This window comes from Eriocheir sinensis, unplaced genomic scaffold (genome assembly GCF_024679095.1).
Source record: "Eriocheir sinensis breed Jianghai 21 unplaced genomic scaffold, ASM2467909v1 Scaffold682, whole genome shotgun sequence".
In the NCBI taxonomy this organism is placed as follows: Eukaryota; Metazoa; Arthropoda; class Malacostraca; order Decapoda; family Varunidae; genus Eriocheir; species Eriocheir sinensis.
The window spans coordinates 1-22,570 of NW_026112034.1; the positions used below are offsets into that span (position 1 = coordinate 1).

The 22,570-nt window shown below is 43.4% G+C and overlaps 1 long non-coding RNA gene across 1 annotated transcript; it reads right to left on the bottom strand.

Moving 5' to 3' along the window:
* Positions 1-2,721: 2,721 nt before the first annotated feature.
* Positions 2,722-3,195, bottom strand: LOC126993827 (uncharacterized). The gene is made up of 3 exons (XR_007748307.1): positions 3,004-3,195; positions 2,855-2,909; positions 2,722-2,786 (listed from the first exon to the last, which is right to left on the bottom strand). It is a non-coding gene; the product is annotated as an uncharacterized LOC126993827 (long non-coding RNA).
* Positions 3,196-22,570: the final 19,375 nt, after the last annotated feature.

Below are 22,570 nucleotides of genomic sequence, written 5' to 3' on the forward strand. Positions count from 1 at the left end.
GTGTGTAAGAATCCCAGGCAAAGCATTCCCCTATCAAGATTATTCTTTGGTGACATGCAGCTGTGCCCTCTCCTCTACAGCAAACACCCTTGCTCTGTCCTTATCTCAAGTTGTTACCTGAAAACTTCTCATCCCATCTCTCAAAAACTTAATGTCTTCTTCTGGCACCTTGGCCCAGCCTGCCACATGGCTATTGTCCACTCAGGAAGGGACGGTCCACCACACAGCCTGATATCATGAGGACACTGTGAAGAGAACACTTGATATAACATGAGTGCATTGATGTATGGCAGAATTGTTACAATTTTTAAAGGCTGAATTTAGATTAACTTTTACATGGATGATATATTTTTGGAGTTCATATTATCAATTTTTCACCTCCTCTTCCTCCTCCTCTTCTTCCTCCATGTGCATACTGTTTTTCACTCCAGTGTAATTGTGTGTTTGTGTGTGTGTGTGTGTGTGTGTGTGAGAGAGAGAGAGAGAGAGAGAGAGAGATTCTATGTCATCAACACCCAAAATGAGGTGCTGTAAGTCAGCCTATGGTCCTAAGCATATCAGGCTCCCACTGTTACTATTCCCCAAGGCCACAGAGAAGGCTAACCGTGTTTTCCTGGGTGGTGTTTTTCCGTTCAGGGTGCAAAAGCCGTGTGAAACTATCAGCAGCACCACCCTGCATCTCTGTTTGTCTGTATCTCTGTGTCCCTGTCTTCCTAAATGTATCAGGCTCCCACTGCACCTATTTCCCAAGCCCACAGGGAAGAGTAACTGGGTTGTCTTGGGTGTTTTCTCCTTCAAGGCACAGAAGCCATGCAAAACTACCACCAGGCTCAGGAAACCGCCCATGGAAACCCCGACAACCTCTGCGAGCCTTTGAAATAGATGGAGCAAGCCTGTGAGGAGTTTGACAATATGGACCTTAACTTCATCATCTGCCAACTTGACGCAGCCTTTCACGCAACTTTTCCCTATCCTTTACAATACTCAGCTGTTGCACTCTTCCACATGAAGCATTTACAATCTGTCCTAAATCATCTTCCTAAGTCCCTGTCACCACACTCAAATTCTTCCCTTCCTGTGCTGTCTTCTGTGCCTTCATTTCATTGTCACTGCTGTTCAGAACTTGCTAACAGCTGCTTCCTTCCTGCCTTCTGCAGTGCCCAAGGCTTTCTGCTCAAGCTCATTCCTCTGCTATTTAACTTCCTAATGCCTGAGTTAACCAAAATCATCACTTTTTTCCATCCCTTTCCCTGGTAAACTCTGAAATACTTGTCCTTCCTTATTTCTGCATTTTGTCCTGACTGCCATTTGCTTCACTCAGTCCTCTCTAAGTCACTGCCATCACACTCATTCTTCTTTAATTCCTATCTTCTATGCCTTAATTTCATAGTCACTGCTGTTCTGAACTTGCTAATAGCTGCCTCCCTCCAGCCACACACACACACACACACACACACACACACACACACACACACACCTTCCTCCTCCCTACCAATTTAACAGAGGCAGGAAGTAACATAGAAGCTGCCAATGATTTTTTTTTGTTATTATTAATCAACATCTTCTAGTAAGGAGGAGCTTCACTTTCTCCAGTGCCCCTGTCACCTTTTTCCTCCCCTCAGAACACTTCAGAAATATGTCAGGGGCAAGAAATAGTTAGGAACCTGCCAGCATCAGAAATATGTCAGGGTCAAGAAATAGTTAGGAACCTGCCAGCATCAGAAATATGTCAGGGGCAAGAAATAGTTAGGAACCTGCCAGCATCAGAAATATGTCAGGGGCAAGAAATAGTAGGAACCTGCCAGCATCAGAAATATGTCAGGGGCAAGAAATAGTAGGAACCTGCCAGCATCAGAAATATGTCAGGGGCAAGATGGTAGTTGCCTATGAGCATCAGAAATAGTTAGGAACCTGCCAGCATTTTTTTCAGATGGTATAAATGACATCTATTGGTGAGGAAGAGCTGTGATTTTGCCACTCCTTCCCTTCTTTCCTCCTTCTCTCCTGTTCCCTTCTTTCCTCCTTTCCCTCTGCCCCTTCTCCCTCCCTCCTCCCAGGCCTCCAGGAATATTCAACAAAGGCCAGAAATAGTTAGGAAGCTGGCAGCATTGTTTTTAGTTGCTGTAAATGACATCTTATGGTGAGGCAGAGCTGTGCCTTTGCTGTTACTCATACTCCTTTTTCCTCCTCTCAGACCCTCCAGGAATTTAATGAAGGCAAAAAATAGCAAGGAGGCTTCCAGTATTTAGTTCATATTAAGTGACATCTTTAGTGAAGAAGAACTTTGATTGATTTCCTTTTTCCTCCCCTCAGATCCCTCCAGTAGGCTGAGAAGCAGCTCCAGAGCCTGGCCCCGGAGATGGAGGGGCAGCAGCGGGCCAGGAAGCCCTCCGGCTCTGAGACGTGCGGCGCCACAACCAACAACTCCGCGTGCAGGGCGGGCTTAGAGAAAGGCTTTACACAGACCCTGGATAATGCTCCTGGTCTTGTTCCTCTTCTTCTTGTTCTTCTTCCTCTTTACCTTAGTCATGCTGCATTATGAATCCTGTTAATTAATATATCCTCTTTTTTACCTTAGTCATGCTGCGTTATGAATCATGTTATTAATATATCCTCTTCTTCTTTACCTTAGTCATACTGTGTTATGAATCATGTTAATTAATATATCCTCTTCTTTACCTTAGTCATGCTGCATTATGAATCATGTTAATTAATATATCCTCTTCTTTACCTTAGTCATGCTGTGTTATGAATCATGTTAATTAATATATCCTCTTCTTCTTTACCTTAGTCATGCTGTGTTATGAATCATGTTCATTAATATATCCTCTTCTTCTTTACCTTAGTCATTTACCTTAGTCATGCTGTGTTATGAATCATGTTAATTAATATATCCTCTTCTTCTTTACCTTAGTCATGCTGCGTTATGAATCATGTTAATTAATATATCCTCTTCTTTTCCTTAGTCATGCTGCGTTATGAATCGTATATCCTCTTCTTTACCTTAGTCATGCTGTGTTATGAATCATGTTAATTAATATATCCTCTTCTTCTTTACCTTAGTCATGCTGTGTTATGAATCATGTTAATTAATATATCCTCTTCTTCTTTACCTTAGTCATGCTGCGTTATGAATCATGTTAATTAATATATCCTCTTCTTCTTTACCTTAGTCATGCTGCATTATGAATCATGTTAATATCAGACATGGGGTAATCGTTTACAGTTTTTCAAGTAATCGTAATCAATTACAATCGATTACAGTTTTTCAAGTAATCGTAATCGATTACCCTCTTATTTTTTTAAGTAATCGTAATCATAATCGAATACATTATAAAAGTACAACTGTAATCGTGATTACTTTTGTGATTACATTATCAAAGTTTAGTTAATAGTTTCTCGTACAGCAAGTGTGTGCTCTAAATATCTGTAGTAATTCAACCAATTAAATATTCAGCATGGTACATGTGTGAAATTTGCAAGTTCACCTTTCAGTCCTTCCTGTAGTCACGATTAATACATCATGTAATCGTAATTGTAATTGATTACACTTAATTTTATTGTGATTGTAATCGTAATCGTGAAAATATGAAGTAATCATAATCATAATCGATTACATAACATAAGTAATTGCTCCATGTCTGGTTAATATACAGTAAAATCTTGCTAGCTTCTCTTCTCTCCTCCTTCCCCTCTCCCCTCCCTCCCCCAACACATTCCCTACACATTTTTCCTCCTCCCCAGCCTGAGCACCTCACCACAGAGCTGTCCAAGATGCCTCACGTCCAAGAAGTCCCAGGTTTACAAGTGGAAGAGTCTGCTCAAGGAACTCCGCTGCTCTCTCCTGGACGGAAGGAACCAGGAGATGGAGAGGAGGTGAGGGAATGGTGTAGGCTCCGGTATTTTAATTTTTCAGCTTATTCAGCGAGTTGGCAGTTTTGAGGTTTTATGGTGTCAGGCATGCCTTCCCTTATCACTAATTCCTCCTCCTCCCCTCCTCCTGGCCCTTGCCACTTGCCTGTTACAGTGTGGAGAGGGAGGGAATACATGAGGGAGGCATTGAAAGGGAGAATTAAGATGTGATGAGGGAATGTCGTCAATTCCATTCTTTTCTTCATAATTGTAATTGTTTTCAGTGTTGTTTTAATGCATATGTAGTGCAGCGACTAGGCCTGACGGGCAAGCCTCCCATAACCCACTCAGCCAGCTGGGTACCTCTTTGGCCGACTGGTAAGGCAGTGGCTCTCCCGTCACGCTGGTCACAGGTTCAATCCCCGGCAGCCAACAAAACCCTCTCCTTGTCTTGATTAATGTCTTGTGTGTTTCAATACACGCAGAGGACGTGTGGGACCGGGTGTAGTAGAAAAGAGAGAAAAATCTCGGCCTTAAACATATAACAGGGAGGCTGGACGAGGCGGCAGAACTATAGTGCTAGAAGGCAGGGAACCTATCAGGGAGGCAGGGACACAGAGTTTTCTTATTTTTAGTATACGAATACTAATTCAACTTAACTTCTTCCATGGAATGAGATGAACTAGAAGAAGAAAAAGAAGAGGAAGAAGACTTAGGAACAAAGGTAAAAAATAGCCCATAATTTCTTTTTTATTCATTTTTTCTCCACTTATTCTCTTTCTTTTCTTCCATCTTTTCATCATCATTTCTTCCTTCTCCTCTTTCAAGTTTTCTTTCTCTGCTCCTCCTCCTCTGCTCCCTCCTCTCCTCCTCCTGTCCACTCTACAGGTTCTTGGTGACTCATTGTTGTCAAAATACGTGTTAGTGTTATTAAAACCCGTCCCTGGGCTGGGGCTAATCTGTTGAGCTGCCCTGGCCTCTACAGGAAGGTATGGGCACACTAGAGGGCTTGGAAGGGGCTATTTTGGGGCTGAAAACATGTCACATTGGCCCTGTAAATGTGGGGTCTGTTTAGGGAATTATGTGTGTGTGTGTGTGTGTGTATGTTAAGGCCTCAGGGGCGGCTGGGGAAGTGATTTGGCCAGTGTTCTTTTCTTTATTTCCTTTTCTTAATATTCTTGTTTTATTCCTGTTTTTCTTAACTTTTTTATTTGTTACTTTCCTTGTTTTCTTTCCCTAACCTGTTATTTTCCTCTTTACTTTTGTTTTTCTCTTTCCTTAATATTTCTTATCATTTTTTTGTTTCTTCTTGCCGCTGGTCTTCCCCTTTCTCCTCCACTTCTCCATTTTATCTCCTCCTCTCCAGTTCTTCTCCTCCCTTTCACCTCCCTCCTAAGGTCGGAAGCATTTGCCCCGCACATCAGCTGTTCCCAAAGGCCAAAAAGGAGGGCAGGGAGGGTCATAAGAAGTGTTCTTTTAGGTTCACGGTGCAGAGGAAGATAGATTATGACCTCCTCCTCCTCCTCCATCTCGTCTCCTTTCTCATAGCTTCTTCCCTGCCTTCATTCTGCTTCTTCTCTTCCTTCCTTCCTTCTTCTTCTTCTTCTCTTCCTCCCTTCCTTTCCTCCTTCTTCTTTCCTTCCCTCCTCCTCCTTCTTCCTTCCTTCTCTCTATCCCTCTTCCTCCTTCTTGGGTCTAATGATAATAACAATGGTAATAATAATAGTAATATATATTTGTAATTTATTTTTATTGAGCATTCCTACATTATTTTATTATTACAGGAGGTACACACACACACACACACACACACCAGGATAAATGGGAGAGAAATAGGGGAGAAAAGTGACAACTGTAACAAGAAATGGAGTGCTAGTGAGAGGGAATGAGGAGATAAATAAACTGTAATGAATGGGAACGTGGGAGGGAGAGCAGAAGTGAATAGTGCAGGAATATAGATGAGTTTAGACGGCCAGATCCACAGGGAGGTGAGGTCAGGAAGAGAGCAGCGAAGGGCAGAGTTAGGAAGGGAAGAAGTGTGAGCACGGAGACCAAGAGGGGATCAAGAAACAGCTTTAGCCAAGTACTGTACATGACACGCAGCAGAGCAAGGGGATATACATGCAGTGGAAAGGTGTTATACAAGAGGTGTGTGTGGTGTGTCAGGACGAGGCAGAATGAAGTGTGTATGAGCGGTTTGGTGTGGGTGTGGCAGCGAAAGAAGTGGAGTGTGCTGCGCCCAGATGGTTTGGACACGTCATGAGAATGGGTTTGTGAAGAGAGTGTATGAGGGAAGGCTTGAGGGAGGGACTGTCAGGGAAAGTGAGAAGAAGAGGAGGAGGAGAAGACTGCATGGGTATATAAGTGAAGATTTAAGGAGATAGAAGAAGAGGAATTGAAGAGTGAGATTGCCAGAGCAGGGACAGATGGAGGCACTTCTGAGATTGAGATACACACACACACACACACACACAGTGACTGACTAACTACTGAGGAAATGTAGTAGTAGTAGTCGTAGAAAGATAGAAATAATAAGGAGAAGGAAGAGAAAGAGACCGAAGGCGGTGCTCTCTCTCTCTCTCTCTCTCTCTCTCTCTCTCTCTCTCTCTCTCTCTCTCTCTCTCTCTCTCTCTCTCTCTCTCTCTCTCTCTCTCTCGCTCTCTCTCATTATCCACACGATGACCCCCACACCCACATATATTGGTCCCCCCACTCTTTCTCTCTCTATAGAGCGAATTCTTTCTCATTATTTTTATTATTTCTCTTCCTATCAGAACTCCGACAAAAGATGAAGAAGAAGAAGATGAAAGAGAAGAAGAAGAAGGAGGAAGTGAAGAAGAAGTTTGTCTTTCAATAATAATAATAAAATATATGTTGAAAGAAATCAGTTTAAATTTTGTCCATATAACACACACACACACATATACCCTCTCCTTCTCTTCCTTCTCTTCTTTTCTTCTTTTCTTCTTCTTTCTGCAATACATTAAAACATATTACTATCCAAATCTAGAAGAGGAGGAGGAAGGAGAGGGAGGCATGGAGGGAAGGAGAGAGAGAGAACAGAGTGGACCAAGGGAGACAGAGTGAGGGAGGAGAGAGAAGTAAAGAGTGGTGGAGAGAGAGAGAGAAGGGAAAAGGTGGATAAAGAAGGGAATGGAAGAGTGAGTGGGAGGAGAGAGAGGAGAGGAGGGAGGGAAGGAAAGAGAAGCGATTCTAACATAAGGAGAGATTTGGAGGAGGTATAAATCCTGGAGGGGAGAGGAGAGGAGGAGGAGGAATGGGTGAAGAATGTAATGAAGGAAGAGAGAGAGGAGAGGGAAAGGGAGGAAGAAAGGAAGAGAGAGGGAGGAAGAAAGGAAGAGAGGGAGAGAGGAGGAGGAGAATGAAGAAGAGATATTATGAAAAAAAACTAATATAAATCAAAATAAACCTTCTATTCCTTCTATTATCTCCTTCTACTAATCACCAAGGCTATTATACTGATGGTAGATGTAGACAACCTCTCCCTGACTCTGCTCCAGGGAGGCAAGGAGCAGTGTGAGGGCAGTAAAGAAAGTAACCTTGCCCAGGGTCAGGCACCACAAGGACTCAAACCACAAGAAAAGACTGCAAAACATAGAGAGGATAATGTGTTTTGCTTCTTACTGTCTGACAACAACAATATCTATTGCCACTGAGAACTGAAGAAATGTTTTGAGAGATCTAACTAATACATGTCCAATATATAGTTCTGGAAATGAGGCAGCTTTCTATATTATGTGCTGACAACACTACCAGGCACAGAACACACCAGCAGGACATGAGGGATAACTTTCACCAGTCCTGCCCCTTAACCCCTTGACTGTGGATTTCTTACAAGAAGACCTCACCAAGCTACAGCAATGGAACAAAAAGTGTCTGCTACAATTCACTGAACAAAAATGTAAAGTCCTGCACCTTGGGAGGGGATATCCAGCACACCAATACCACATGGGAAACACTCCACTATCACCACAGAGGCAGAGAAAGACCTGGGACTGTATGTTACCGGGCTACCAGTGAAGGCCAAATCCGTGCCAATTGCAGTGGTCGGATTAAAGACCCCCACACTCACCTTGAAGCAGAGCGCCGGCCAGTAGCGGCTGTGGGTACGGATGACGTCATTGATGGTCTGCACGGCACTCTTGTTGGGCACCAGCTGGGGCTCAAGGGGGGGGCAGCGGATCCCCCAGCAAGGCCTTGGCACACAGCGTCATGCAGTAGCTGATGGTGGTGAGGCTGAAGCCACCCTCCAGTGCCAGAACCATGCGGCCCTCGGCCAGGCCAGACAGAAGGGCCATCATATGTCCACAGCAACCAGGACTCACGCGGCAACCTGGGAGTGTGTGTGAGGCTGTTACTTTAGGTATGAGATGCATGAAGGGAGGAATGGGGGTGAGGAAGAGGAAGGGAGTCCTGTAATATGGAATGCAATGGTTAGGGTGTGTTACTTTAGGTATGAGATGCATGAAGGGAGGAATAAGGGAGGAGGAAGAGGAAGGGAGTCCTGTAATATGGAATGCAATGGTTAGGGTGTGTTACTTTAGGTATGAGATGCATGAAGGGAGGAATGGGGGTGAGGAAGAGGAAGGGAGTTCTTCACTATGGAATGCAATGGTCTGAGATGACAATACATCAGGATACAATATAAGGAGACTACAAAATGCTTCATTGCATACACATGGCAGCCCCTGAAGATGAATTATTAAGGCAGATAAAAATAAATAAATAAAAAAATAAAAAAAGCAAACAGAACAATACAGAAATTTTGGATAAGAAAGAACACTAAAGGAATAAAGAGAGGAAAACAAGAAACCCAAACAGTGAAGGAGTGCATCAGGGAGTGCTGTTATGAAGCCAAAACTCCCGACCATGAACTGAAAATATAATTATGAAGAGAGAACTGAACTGAACTGAACAGATGGTGACAGAAAAAGAGAAAGAGGCAGCACCACCTGAGTGAGAGCCTCTGCGTCACCCATGCCACTCTGAAACAACACAAGAAAAACACTGTGGCTTTAGTAAACACGACTTCTTCCTCCTGAACTGTGGCTGGGAGGAAGGACACTGGACGATGAAATACCAGAGCTGAGGACCATAACTGATTCTTGCATTGGGAGCTTGGATAGCAGGGTGAACCTTCATGTGCTGGACAGGGTTGTGTGGATCTAGACATTGATCACTGGGAATCATAACAGAAAAAGAAAAAAGTGTCAGGTAATTGTGACTGGATGAAAATGCAGTACTTCAGCACCAGTGTAGGGAGAAAAATACTCAGAGGACTTAGTACTCGAGGGTCAATTTTCTGATTTGTAGCTGGGAGGAAAGACACAGGATGGCAAAATAGCTGAATCAAGGGTTTAGCTGTTATATATAATTATATATATATATATATATATATATATATATATATATATATATATATATATATATATATATATATATATATATATATATATATATATATATATATATATATATATATATATCTCTCTCTCTCTCTCTCTCTCTCTCTCTCTCTCCTCTCCTCTCCTCTCCTCTCCTCTCCTCTTTTCTCCTCTTTTCTCCTCTTTTCTCCTCTTCTCTTCTCTTCTCTCTGTGTGTGTGTGTGTGTGTGTGTGTTGGATCACACCTCAGAATGTGGTGCATTGTGCCGCCAGCCGCAGGCTTACTAAAAATCGGCTCAATCTTATCATCAACACCATCAATTGCGTGTAAGAACTCATTGCAGTCTAAGATGGTCTCCTTTATTTTTTCCTTGGTCTCTTCTTCATCCCTCCCTCTTCCTTCTCCTCCTCCTCCTCAGCCATTATTATTGGTCCATTGCAGTACAAAGGCATTTCCTAATGTTCCCAACCTCTCTCACATCTCCTTCACTCCCTTCCTTCCCTAAACTCTCCTTCACTCCCCTACTTCCCTTCCCTTGCTTTGCTTCCTCTCTCTCTCTCCCTCTCCCTTCCTCCCTGCTTCCTTTTCTTTCCCTCTCAAACCCCCCCCCTCTCTCTCTCTCTCTCTCCCTCTTCCTCTTTGCCTTTCCTTTCCTTTCCTTTCCTTCCCTCCCTCCCTTCCATTTTTTCCTTTCTCCTCTTCCTTCCCTCTCCCTCTCCCTCTTTCTCCCCCTCCCTCCTTCCCTTCCTTCTCCTACTCCCTACATACCTTCCCTCCTCAGCTGCAGCAGTTTCTCACCAATTCTCTCCCTGAGCTGCTGTGTCTGTGGTGTCAGGAGCTGCATGGTGTCTCTGGTCTGGAGGCGTTAGGGCCGGACACCCACCAGGCCTTGGAAGGAGAGGCTCAGGGTGAAGGTGCTGGGGTCAGCCTCGCCCCGCACCTCCTGCTGGCATAAGGACCCTTGGTACTGGAAGCAGCGCCAGTGTGCCCGCTGGACATACACCAGGCTCAGCAGTGTCTCCTGAAGGCTGAGGAGGACAGGGAAGGGAGGAGGATGGTTAATGTTGAGAAAAAGAGCAGGTTAACTATAGGAAAAAGACATTATTATTGAGATCCAAGAAAGGGCATCATGCAAAAATAAAAATGCTATAGGCCCAAACAGATTCATCTTAATGAGCAGACATGGATAGGGAAAATAAAATACACAGCAACAGTAAAGTAAGGATAATAATAATAAAAAAGGAAGGGACAAAAACAATATTAAAAAAAAAAAAAACAATAAATCATGCATCAGAGATAAGACAGACAGAGAGATAGATAGATGGATATAGACAGACTGAGATAGATAGGTAGATAAAGACAGATATAAGCAGAGATAGAAAGATAGGCATAAAGATGGACAGACTGATAGAGAAAGATATAGACAGACAGATAGATAGATAGACAGACAGCTATCAGGTACCTTGGTGATGGCTGCAGGGGGGTCCAGCAGGGGGGCAGTGGTGGCCCAGCAAGGCACTGAGGGTGTGGGCTGCACTCTTGGCCTGGACGGCAGGCACCACCCACCCTGCACACACAACAGGGATTGCTTATTACCATTACTATTATTATTATTATTATTATTATTATTATTATTATTACTACTACTACTACTACTACTATTATTATTATCAATATTACTATCATCCTGCTATGTAATAATAATTGTCTAAGCTATTTTTTTTAGATTTCTGTGCAATATTTTTAGGTATAGGGAGGTAGAATGCATACCAGTGTGTGGATGTGAGGTGCTTAGCTCCTGCCACAATGTTTGGGTGAGGTCAGACTGGTCACCTCCAGCACCAGCGCCACCTTGCCCCGCGCCAGGGCCATCAGCTGGGAGGTGAGGTGTGTGTACAGGCCTGGCCACACCTCCAGCACCAGCACCACCTTGCCCCGCGCCAGGGCCATCAGCTGGGAGGTGAGGTGTGTGTACAGGCCTGGCCACACCTCCAGCACCAGCACCACCTTGCCCCGCGCCAGGGCCATCAGCTGGGAGGTGAGGTGTGTGTACAGGCCTGGCCACACCTCCAGCACCAGCACCACCTTGCCCCACGCCAGGGCCATCAGCTGGGAGGTGAGGTGTGGGTACTGGCCTGGCCACACCTCCAGCACCAGCACCACCTTGCCCCGCACCAGGGCCATCAGCTGGGAGGTGAGGTGTGCGTACAGGCCTGGCCACACCTCCAGCACCAGCACCACCTTGCCCTGCGCCAGGGCCATCAGCTGGGAGGTGAGGTGTGTGTACAGGCCTGGCCACACCTCCAGCACCAGCACCACCTTGCCCCTCGCCAGGGCCATCAGCTGGGAGGTGAGGTGTGTGTACAGGCCTGGCCACACCTCCAGCACCAGCACCACCTTGCCCCTCACCAGGGCCATCAGCTGGGAGGTGAGGTGTGTGTACAGGCCTGGCCACACCTCCAGCACCAGCACCACCTTGCCCTGCACCAGGGCCATCAGCTGGGAGGTGAGGTGTGTGTACAGGCCTGGCCACACCTCCAGCACCAGCACCACCTTGCCCCGCACCAGGGCCATCAGCTGGGAGGTGAGGTGTGTGTACAGGCCTGGCCACACCTCCATCTCACCCTGAAACACCAGACAGTGAAATAAAGTATAATAAATATACTGTATTATTATTATTATTATTATTATTATTATTATTATTATTATTATTATTATTACTATTGTGTTTGGCTTCCCTGTTAAGAGTGGTTCATAATGGGAAGTTTGTGATATAGTTGAGTAAAATAAAATATATATACCATCTTTTATTATTATTATTATTATTATTATTATTATTATTATTATTAGTAGTAGTAGTAGTAGTAGTAGTATCATCATTATTATGAGGTTTGACTTCCCTGCTGGAGTGATTCACACTGGCAAGTGTCTGGATGAGGAGACAGAGCTGAGAACATCCATGAATTTATGAAAGTAAGTACAGTTGTATGAAAGCAGAAATAGAGGCAGGTCAACACAAGCTAAGTTAAAATCCTCTATACTATGACTAAGTAAATGCAAACAAAAACCAGACAAGCAAGCAGAGACAGACACACACACACACAGATACATTGTGACTCAAGCTAAAAATATTCATGAATTTAAAGCTAAACTTGATAAACTGACATTTGGAGACAGGACCAGTGTAAAGCATCCTGTATATTACTAGGTAAATACACACACACATACAACCTCCACCCTAACGGACATACACAAGAGCCCACAAGTGTAGCTCAATTCCTATATATCACAACTATAGTCTGCTCACTTAATTCTGACCCAAGCTGACAACATAAACCTAAGCGTGGTCATAAGCACAGTGCAGATTAGCAGAAAGTGCTGCGTGAGATAAACACAAACAGAGGTTAAAAAAAAACTTGGAAGCCACAGCAGCAGCCAGTCAGCACTCAGCTTGCAAACACGCTTGGGTTTATGTTGTCAGCTTGGGTCTGACTTAAGTGAACAGACTTTAGTAAGGCTTTAGGCCAAGAGAGAGAGAGACTGAGAGAGCAGGACTTGCCTTTTCACCCCCCACTGCTGAGTCATAACCAGCAGACACAACACTATAACTAACTCAGGACCATACTAGAAGAGAAAATAGTCGTGCTTAGGGTTCAAACGGCACAACAGGTTCAGTCTAGCCTCCTCTGATCATATGCTGAGGTTTGTGCATAGGTGTGTGTGTGTGTATTTACCTAGTTGTAGTTCTACAGGGCCTGGGCTTACGCTCGTGTGGTCCCGTCTCCATATCTATAATTATCCAACTTTTCCTTGAAACTTTGCACACTCTTCGCCGATACTATTTCTTCACTTAATCTATTCCAAACCTCTATATTTCTTTGTGGGAAGCTATATTTCTTTATGTCTCTTGAGCATCTTCCCTTCCTCAACTTTTTACTATGTCCTCTAGTATTCCTGCTGGAAGGTTCCTCTCTTAGTAGCAATTTCTCGTTATCTACTTCTTCCATTTTACTCAATAGCCTATATATTTGTATTAGGTCTCTTTCTCTTCTTTGTTCTAGTGTTGGCAAGTCCATTTCCTTTAGTCTCTCTTCATATGTCAGTCCCTCCAGTTCTGGAACCATTTTTGTTGCCATCCTCTGTATTCTTTCTAGTTTTACTATGTGTTTCTTCCTATGTGGAGACCACACTGTTTCCGCGTATTCTAGTTTAGGTCGGATCATAGTAGTTATTAATTTTTTCATCATTTCTTTGTCCATGTAGTGGAATGCTATGCCTATATTTCTCACCATGTTATATGTATCACCAAAGATCCGATTTATATGACTTCCTGGTTCCATATAATCTTGCATTATTACTCCCAGGTCTCTCTCTTCATTTACTTTCTTTAATATTTCACCATCTCCCATTTTATATGTCCATTTTGGTCTTTCTACACTTTTTCCCATTTCCAAAACATGACATTTCCTCACGTTGAATTTCATCTCCCATTTCTGACTCCATTTCCAAATCTTGTCTAGGTCCTCTTGCAGCTCCTTGCAGTCTTCACTGTTTCTTATCTGACTTTGCAGTTTAGCATCATCCGCAAACAGGCTCATGTAGCTGTTTATTCCCTCTGGCATATCATTAATATAGACTAGGAAGAGTACTGGTGCTAAAACCAACCCCTGGGGCACTCCACTTTCCACCGCTCTCCATTCCGATCTAGTGTCCTTAACCACGGTTCTCATCTCTCTTCCTCTTAGGTAGCTTTCCATCCAGCACTTCATTTTCCCTCTCACTCCTCCTTTATTTTCTAGTTTCCACAGCAGTCTTGAATGTGGAACTTTGTCAAATGCCTTCATTAAGTCTAGGTAAATGCAATCCACCCATCCGTCCCTTTCCTGTAATTTGTCCGTCACTCTTGAGTAAAAGCTCAGCAAGTTTGTCGCACATGAGCGGCCTTTCCCAAAGCCATATTGATTGTTTGTGATTAGATTATGTTCTTCTAGAAATCTCATCCATTGTACTTTTATTCATTTCCCACATATTTTGCATACTACACTGGTCAGAGACACCGGTCTGTAATTTAGGGGTTCTTCCTTTTTTCCACTTTTGTATATAGGTACCACTTCTGCCCTCTTCCACTCCCTAGGCACTGTGCCCGTTTTAATTGAGCACCTAATGATGTCATATATCGGGCCAACTAGCTCATTTCTGCATTCTTTAAGTATAAAACCTGAAACTCCATCCGGTCCCACGGCCTTCCCTTCTTCCAATTCCCCCAATAGTTTTTTTATCTCCTCTTTATCTATTTTGACCTCTTCCATATATACATCTAAGTTGTTTTCTTGTGGTTCATTAAATAATGATTCTTTGGTAAACACTTGCTGGAATTTTTTGTTAAATAATTCCGCCATGCCTTTGGGATCCTCGATCTCTACATTCTCTTCAGTCAGTCTTTCAATTGTTTCTCTTGATTTAATTTTTCCATTTATAAATCTATAAAATAGTTTAGGTTGTTCTTTACACTTTTCCACAATATCCTTTTCGTATCGTTTCTCTTCTTCCTTTCTCACTTTCACGTACTCATTTCTCGTTGCCTTAAAGTCTTCTCTGTTTCTTTGATTTTTGTTTCTTTTTAATCTTGACCACGCTTTGTCTCTCTTTTCTTTTGCCTTTGCACATCTTGCATTAAACCAGTCCTTTTTAGCCCTCTCCCTCGGTCTGTATTTTGGTACGAACTTCATGACACCTGTGTTGTACGCCCTCAAGAAAATATCATATTATCCTTGAACTTCGCTTGTACTCATTAACTCTTTCCAATCCATTTCACCAAAAAACTTCTTGAGGTTTTCCACCCCTGCTTTCCTATAGTTTAATCTATTGCTTCTATAAGTCTCGTCTCGTTCCCTTCCTTCCTCCTCCATTTCCATCTCTATGAGCACGTGATCACTTTTTCCCAGGGGGCAATCATACCTCAATTCATCCTTCACATGAATCTCTCTTGTCAACACCAAATCCAGTCTTGCCGGTTCATCGTCTCTTCTATATCTAGTGCTTTCCTTCACCTTTTTTTTTTTTTTTTTTTACATTGCAGCCTATTGCGCCGGTAGGCTTCTTCCCGGTGGATCCTGATGGTCGGTCCAAGGCTTCTCTCCGGTAGGTCCTGATGGTCGGCCCAGCCCGTTCTGGCGCAGGCGAGTGTTTATAGTGGCGCCATCTTGCATTGGCTCATGCTGCCCTCCCAGAGCTCATCTTTGATCCTAGAATCTAGAGTCCGGGTTGATAGGTGGTCTTCTGGACAGCATGTGGGTAGTTTTAAGCCACTCGGCGGCGGCTGAAAAATCCCAGCTTGGTGGCACCGGGCGGGGATTGAACTCGCGTCCTCCTGAACACGAGGCCGTTACTTTGACGACTCAGCCACCGCCTCCCCAAATCAAATTTTCCATCATTAAATTCAAGAATCTATTCCCCCATGCCACATCACTACCATTGCTCTCGAACCTCTCCCAGTCAACCTCTTTGCAATTGAAATCTCCAACAAGTATTACTCCTTTGTTTGCCTTAAGCAATCTCCTCAAACTCTGTATGGTGTCATCAATCATGTTTTCATAATCTTCTTTACTCCATGATGTAGTTGTTGGTGGTACATATGTTACTGCAATCATCATCCATTCTCTATTCCTGATTTCCAAGCTTACACTCATTATCTCTGCTTTTCCCACTCCATATTCAATTGTTTTTACTAATAACTCTTTCTTTATCATTATCACCACTCCTCCTCTGCCTTTGCCCATTCTATCCTTCCTCCATACACTGTATCTTCCATCTAACTCAATTTGGATGTTTTCCTTTAGTTTAGATTCAGTTAGGCAAACTATCATGGGATCCCTCTCTTTTAGGTAATCTTGCAGCTCTATTTTACTAGAGATCAACCCATCTACATTTGCGTACATTATTCTTATTCCCCTCTCTGTATCTTTCTTATCTAGTTTTCGCTCCCCTTTCTCTTCTCCCTTATGAACCATTTCTTGATTCGATCCCCCGAAATTCTCCAAAAAAAATGCTTCTTTTTCTTCCTCAGATCTTGCGTTATTTTTTGCTTTTGTCTCTGCCAGTAATTCATTCCATTTCATCCTTTCTTCTTCATTTCTATTTTTCTTTATATATATATCCTTACATCCTTCCGTTTCTTTTAGTTTAGTTGTTCTATATAGTATGTCTTCGGCTGCCATTTGTGATTTTAGCTTTAACTTAACTGGTCTAGTTTTCCCTTCAATAAATGGACCCATTCTATAAATTTCGTCTACTTCCTCCTCGATACTCTGCCTTTCTGCATTATTTAGGTTCTTGAGCAGGTCTTTGACCGATTTCAGTTCCTCTTTATCCCTTTTTGGTTTATATGTTTTATTCTTTTCTTTCATCCCAAAAATAATAACACTTCTTTTTTTGTCTGCTACTTCTCTCACTAATTCTTCATTTTTCTTTAAGGCCTTGACTACCTCTTTCTCCACGTCTTCCTTATCCTCTTTCATTTGCTGTGTGTGTGTGTGTGTGTGTGTGTGTGTGTGTGTGTGTGTGTGTGTGTTGGGGTCCTAATCGGTCAATCAGATTGTATCTTACTGACAAAATGTGTCAAATGTAGCAATTTCAATATGGTATGCCACGTAAACTGCACTGCATTGTAGGGATCTTGCTTTTCCTGTCCCTCAAGCCTGGACATCTAACGCCGCCTAGTAATGAAGGGGAAAAAATTCACACTAAGCTGCACACAACTTTCTACTCTGTCTCATTCCAATGCTATACAAATCCCTTATGCAGGAGTAAACCACCGTCTGTATTCCTTTATCCCTTTTGCTGGTACACTCTGGAACAAACAAGCTTCCTTTGTCTGTGCTTCCTCCTGCCCATGACTTGAACTCTTTCATGAGGGGAATATCAAGACACCTCTCCACCTGTAACTGACTCTCTCCAGACCACTCACTTCTATCTACTTTTACAGGAGCAATGCAAAGTGGGCTTTTTTCCCCTTGAGCTGCTTCATTTACTGGACAAAGGAAAAAAAGAAAAAGAGCTTCTCACTCCCTTGGCCTCTGTCTTTTCCTGACCTACTAACAAAGACCAGAGCTGCCCAGCCTCAACCTCTGCCTCACCTGCTTCTCCAGACTTGCCATCGGTTGCTGCTGCCGCACCCCCAGCAAGAGGCTGACCGCGCGGGGATTCCTGGCTGACGTCTTCCTCTGGGGCATGTCTTCCGTCATCCTGCAACACAAAGGTTCACCTTCATCAACTGGTTAAGATTTATTTCAGAGGCAATATTTGCCCAAGGTTTTTGATATGGGGTCATTTTCAATAATTTTAAATGTAGAAATTCAACTGTGACAAAACAGAGCCTTGAGGACACATTATTGTGGGGATAAATGCCTAACAGATAGGTAATAACCAATATCTATAACCATTGCAAAGTGGATCACAGGGATTTATCAAAAACTACCCCGTGTGCTGCCACTCCATGTTTTCTAGGGTGAATACAAACCCATCAAAGCCTGACATGATAACCAATATCTATACCCTTGTAAAGCATATCAAAAATTTATCAAAAATAATATACAATAACAAGTGGTAGGCATTGCAACCAAGAAAGGACCTTGCACAAGCACTAGGTAGCTTATGACACACTTGTGAGACCAACACTGGAATACTGCTCCACGGAGTGGGATCCATACACACACAGAAACATTGATAGGCTAGAACAAATCAACACCAAGGCAGCAAGGTTCATTACAAACAATTACACTTGAACGTCTGGCATCACAACACGGATCAAACAACAGATAAACATGGACCCTCTTCACATACGCAGACAAGCACACAGACTTACACTGATACACAAGATCACAAACACTCACACTGACATTGACCCACACACATACACAATGCAAACAGTCAACGTACTCATAACACACACACCCATAAATACCAAACATATCACACTAACACTGACGCATACAAGCACTCATACTTTCCACACACCATGTGTGACTGGAACAGCCTCCCTCAACAGATTTTAGACTGCGGTACAATACTCATTCAGAAAACAAATACACACTCACTTGTCACCACAACACACCAACACTAACAATTACACTTGATTCACTTCCCTCCCCTGCACACCCGGCTCCCCCGTCACCCAACAGCAAACACAAATATGCATGTTATGCACCTGAATGGGTGCCCTGTGTATTATAAATCAAGATCAAGGTAATTTAGCTGTGCAGGTGTAACTAGTAATTTTGCACTTGTGCACTGGCATGAGTGCAATATTATACAAGACTGAGCACTGCACTACTGATATTTACTGAAGAACAACACTGTGCAGGTTATTGCACAGCGCCCCACCACTAAACTTAACAGATCTATTCAAATTTAACATCACCTGCTGGGTGGGGCTTTGTCCCCGTCAACCCTACTGGCAGACCTTTCATAACAAATGTGCAATCTCCCCTTCAGACCTTTTTGTTCTAACTCCTGATCTACCCACTAGAGGCCACCAGCACTAAATACCACATGTTAGGACCCAGCTTGAACTAAGGAAGAGGTCCTTCAGTGTCAAAGGCATTCCTTTGTGGAATTCCCTCCCTGAATCCCAGGTCACCCTCCAGTCTCTACCTCTATTTAAATCAGCACTAGCTCATCATCTTGGGGACAAACTTTTGGAATATCATTAAATGGACTGTAGCTCTACATCTAATCATATAAATTACATTACAAATTGACTGCATATGATGGACTATCCAGCTCTTTCATTAGTATTTGTTTTTGTTTATGTAATTAAATATTGAGAGCTGGCGCATCAGCAGAGTCCTGGCTTCCCCTCGTCATCATGTGGACTGTGGGGTCTGGAAGCCCACCAGGTGAGTAAACCAGGTGAGTTAGTTTGAAATATCCAAATCTGACACACCACCTTCTTAGGGGGCATTACCTTTGTTCCCCCTTGACCCCTGGCGTGTGTCATGCACCACCCACTCAACAGGAACAGCAGGCACCCATTTAACTGTTTCTGCAGGGAATGGTCATGTAAAAAGCTGAGCAGCAGTACAAGGCACCTCAGTAAGGTGCCCAGCAGCCCCGCGGGGCGGCGGGTGTGATACTGGAGGAACACCAAGGGCCGGGGGGCGTCTTGGCCATGCCGGTCACACACTCCATCATTACCTTCCCCTCGTAGGATCAGCTTCACCTAGGCTTAGGCATGCCCCGCTAGGCCTTGTTCAGGCTGTCATGGTGGTGAGTGTCTGGCAGGAGGCTGTGGGTGTGTGGCGGTGAGTCTGCCGCCCGACCCTGCACGGAGATGACACACACACACACACACACTGCCTGTCGTGTGTCCCACACGCGGCACACACTGGACAGTAGTCTTGCCCCGGGTACTCGCGCGGCGGTGCTGGCGTCCCCAACACCCGTCGTTCCTGCAGAGTCGCTGCTGCCAATGTTTGTGTTTTTTCAACGGGACGCTTATCGTGCCACACCTGCTCATATTCTTTTCTGAGTAGTGTGAGGATGAAACTGTTTTGCTCCTATTATTTATTTGTTGTTGATTTGTGTCGTCACCTTTTGTGGGTACTGGATTCTCACCAACCACTGGCTCAGGGACCAACGTGACGGAGGTGAGCACCGAGGCAACGTGCAGAACAATTATATACGCCCCAAACCTTACCTTGCCCTCCCTACACACACACACACACAAACACAAACACACACACAAACACAAACACACACACACACACAAACACACACACACATGGAATAATAAAAAAACTGAAATATTTATCTTAAACGTGAATTAAGGGTCATCAAAGGAGGAAGAAAATTATATTTATATTCATAATGTAACGTACCTGCCGGCATACCAACACCGCAGAAGCCAGTTAAAAGCCAATTGGGAAAATTGGGAATAATCCCTTGTACATGGCCATGGTTATTTACCGGATCCAGTTTCTCCTCAGCCGAAACAATACCCGTAGAGGTTGAATGGTGGTGTGGCGCTGCGTGTGGCGCAAGGACATTGTGGAGTTGCTGTATTTTACACTTATTTAGCCATAATTCTGGTGTGTGCTGTATTTTTTTGGGCTAGAACCAGAACTGGGAAAACCTAGTGCTCTATTTGGTGTACTGATCTCCCCAATTGAAGAAGATGACACGAGGTAAAGATGGAAAGAAGAGTCAGGGAGCCTCAGGCTCAGGCAAGATGGAGGACAAAAACAAACCATGTAGAGGTGAGGAGTGTGGGAAATGTGAAGCAGTGGTTGGAGATGAAGATGATGCAGTGGAGTGCGACATCTGTGAGGTATGGTTCCACATAACATGTGAAAATATACCCAAGGAGGTGTATAGATTTATGATGGAAAAGGATAAAGGGGACCAGCTGAGTTGGTGCTGTAGTTACTGCAAAAGGGGGTGCTTTAAACTATATAAGCGCATGAACAAAGTGGAAAAACAGCAGTTGGACATTGTGAAGAAGCAGGAATGTTTAGAGGTGATAGTTAATGAAGTGAAACAAAACGTCAGTGAGAGTTATGCCAAATACGGGGATATGGAAAACAAAGTTGGTAACCTGGAGGCCATGGTACAGGAAGGCATAGAGAAAAGCACTTCTGAAACCAAGGATATAAGTAGCAGACTGGGGTCCCTGGAAGCAAAAGTGATTAATATGGAGGAAACAATTACAAGCCATAAACCAACAACAAAAGTCTGTGACCAGGAAGTTAATAGTGTGAGGGACAAGACAGAACCAGGGTTAAGTGACTCATTCCTTAGAGAAGTGAGAGACATGAGGGATAGAGAAAACAACATTGTCATATATGGTGTACCTGAGTCTGTATCTACAGTGAATAGTGAAAAGATTGACCATGACCGGAGATATGTAAAAGATATGATGCAGGCGTGTGGCGTGGAAGTGTTAGTAAACACGGTTCCCCGTGTGTTCAGATTGGGAACATCTAGTGCCAAACCTCGGCCTCTTCTTGTGAAACAAACAGACACTGAAGCTAAGAAAACTTTATTCAAAACATCAAAACTTGGGTGCCAGCCCTTTGTATAAATCAGTGAGGGTTACCCATGACCTTACTAAGAGAGAGAGAGATCACGAGGCAGCCTTATGGAATGAGGCAAAAACCTGTACACTGCAGGAAAGGGAAACATATAGTGGTTGGGCCACCATGGCACAGAAGGATTGTGAAAGTAAGGGGATACCAAAATCCAGCGGAGACCGAGAACTCAGCCTCCTCAAACACGGCCTAAATAAACTACCAAAGGACAATAGTACACTAAGTTCAGTAGACATTAAGGATGTTCTCATTATGTTTAGTAACGTAGATATTTTTAGTTTAGATAAGAGGCTTGAATTAAAATGCAGACTGGGGAAAATGGAGAGAACACCTCAGGTAATAGCCCTCCAAGAAGTTAAACCAAAACACTACAGGTATGACAGAACTACTGCTGAATACTCTCTGGAAGGATATGATATCATTGAACAAAATTTACACAATGAAATAGGGAGGGGCTTAATTATATATATCAAGAAGGGCATGAAATATAATACAGTTGAATTGAAGGTCAATTATAATGAATACTGTGGCATTGAAATGGTATGCTGTGGTGCAAAATTATTGATTATGTCTGTCTATAGAAGTCCAAACAGTGACATGGACAATAACAATAGTTTGCTCCAGCTGATGAAGGAAGTAAGTGATAGCAGCGTGCAATATAAAGTATTATAGGGGACTTTAATCTTCCTCAAGTCAAATGGAACAACTACACCACAGAAACTGGAGCAACAGAATTTAGCACACTGTTTGTTGAAAAGGTACGTGACTGTTTTTTCACCCAACATGTTGAGGACGTAACACGGATAAGAGGAGGCAACACAGGCAATACACTTGATTTGATATTCAGCAATGATGACTCAATAGTAGATGATATTGTGTTAGATACACCGCTTGGAAAAAGTGACCATGCTTGCATTACTTTTGCTGTAGCCACACACGAACTAGAGGACAGAAGTAAGAGACAAGTGTACATGTACGAGAAGGCAGACTATCAACTTATGAAAAATCGTCTCAATATAGATTGGGAAGAGTTTTTGTCACAGGAAATAACCGTCGATTACAAATGGAAGAAATTTATTAACAAATTGCAGGAGGTTGTGGAAGAGTGTGTACCTAAGAAACATATTGGTGATATAGAAAGATGAGGAAAAGAACAAACGAGTCATTGCCAATGAGTGACAAGCTGTGGTCAAAATAAAGAGAAAACAACGGTTATGGGAAATGCT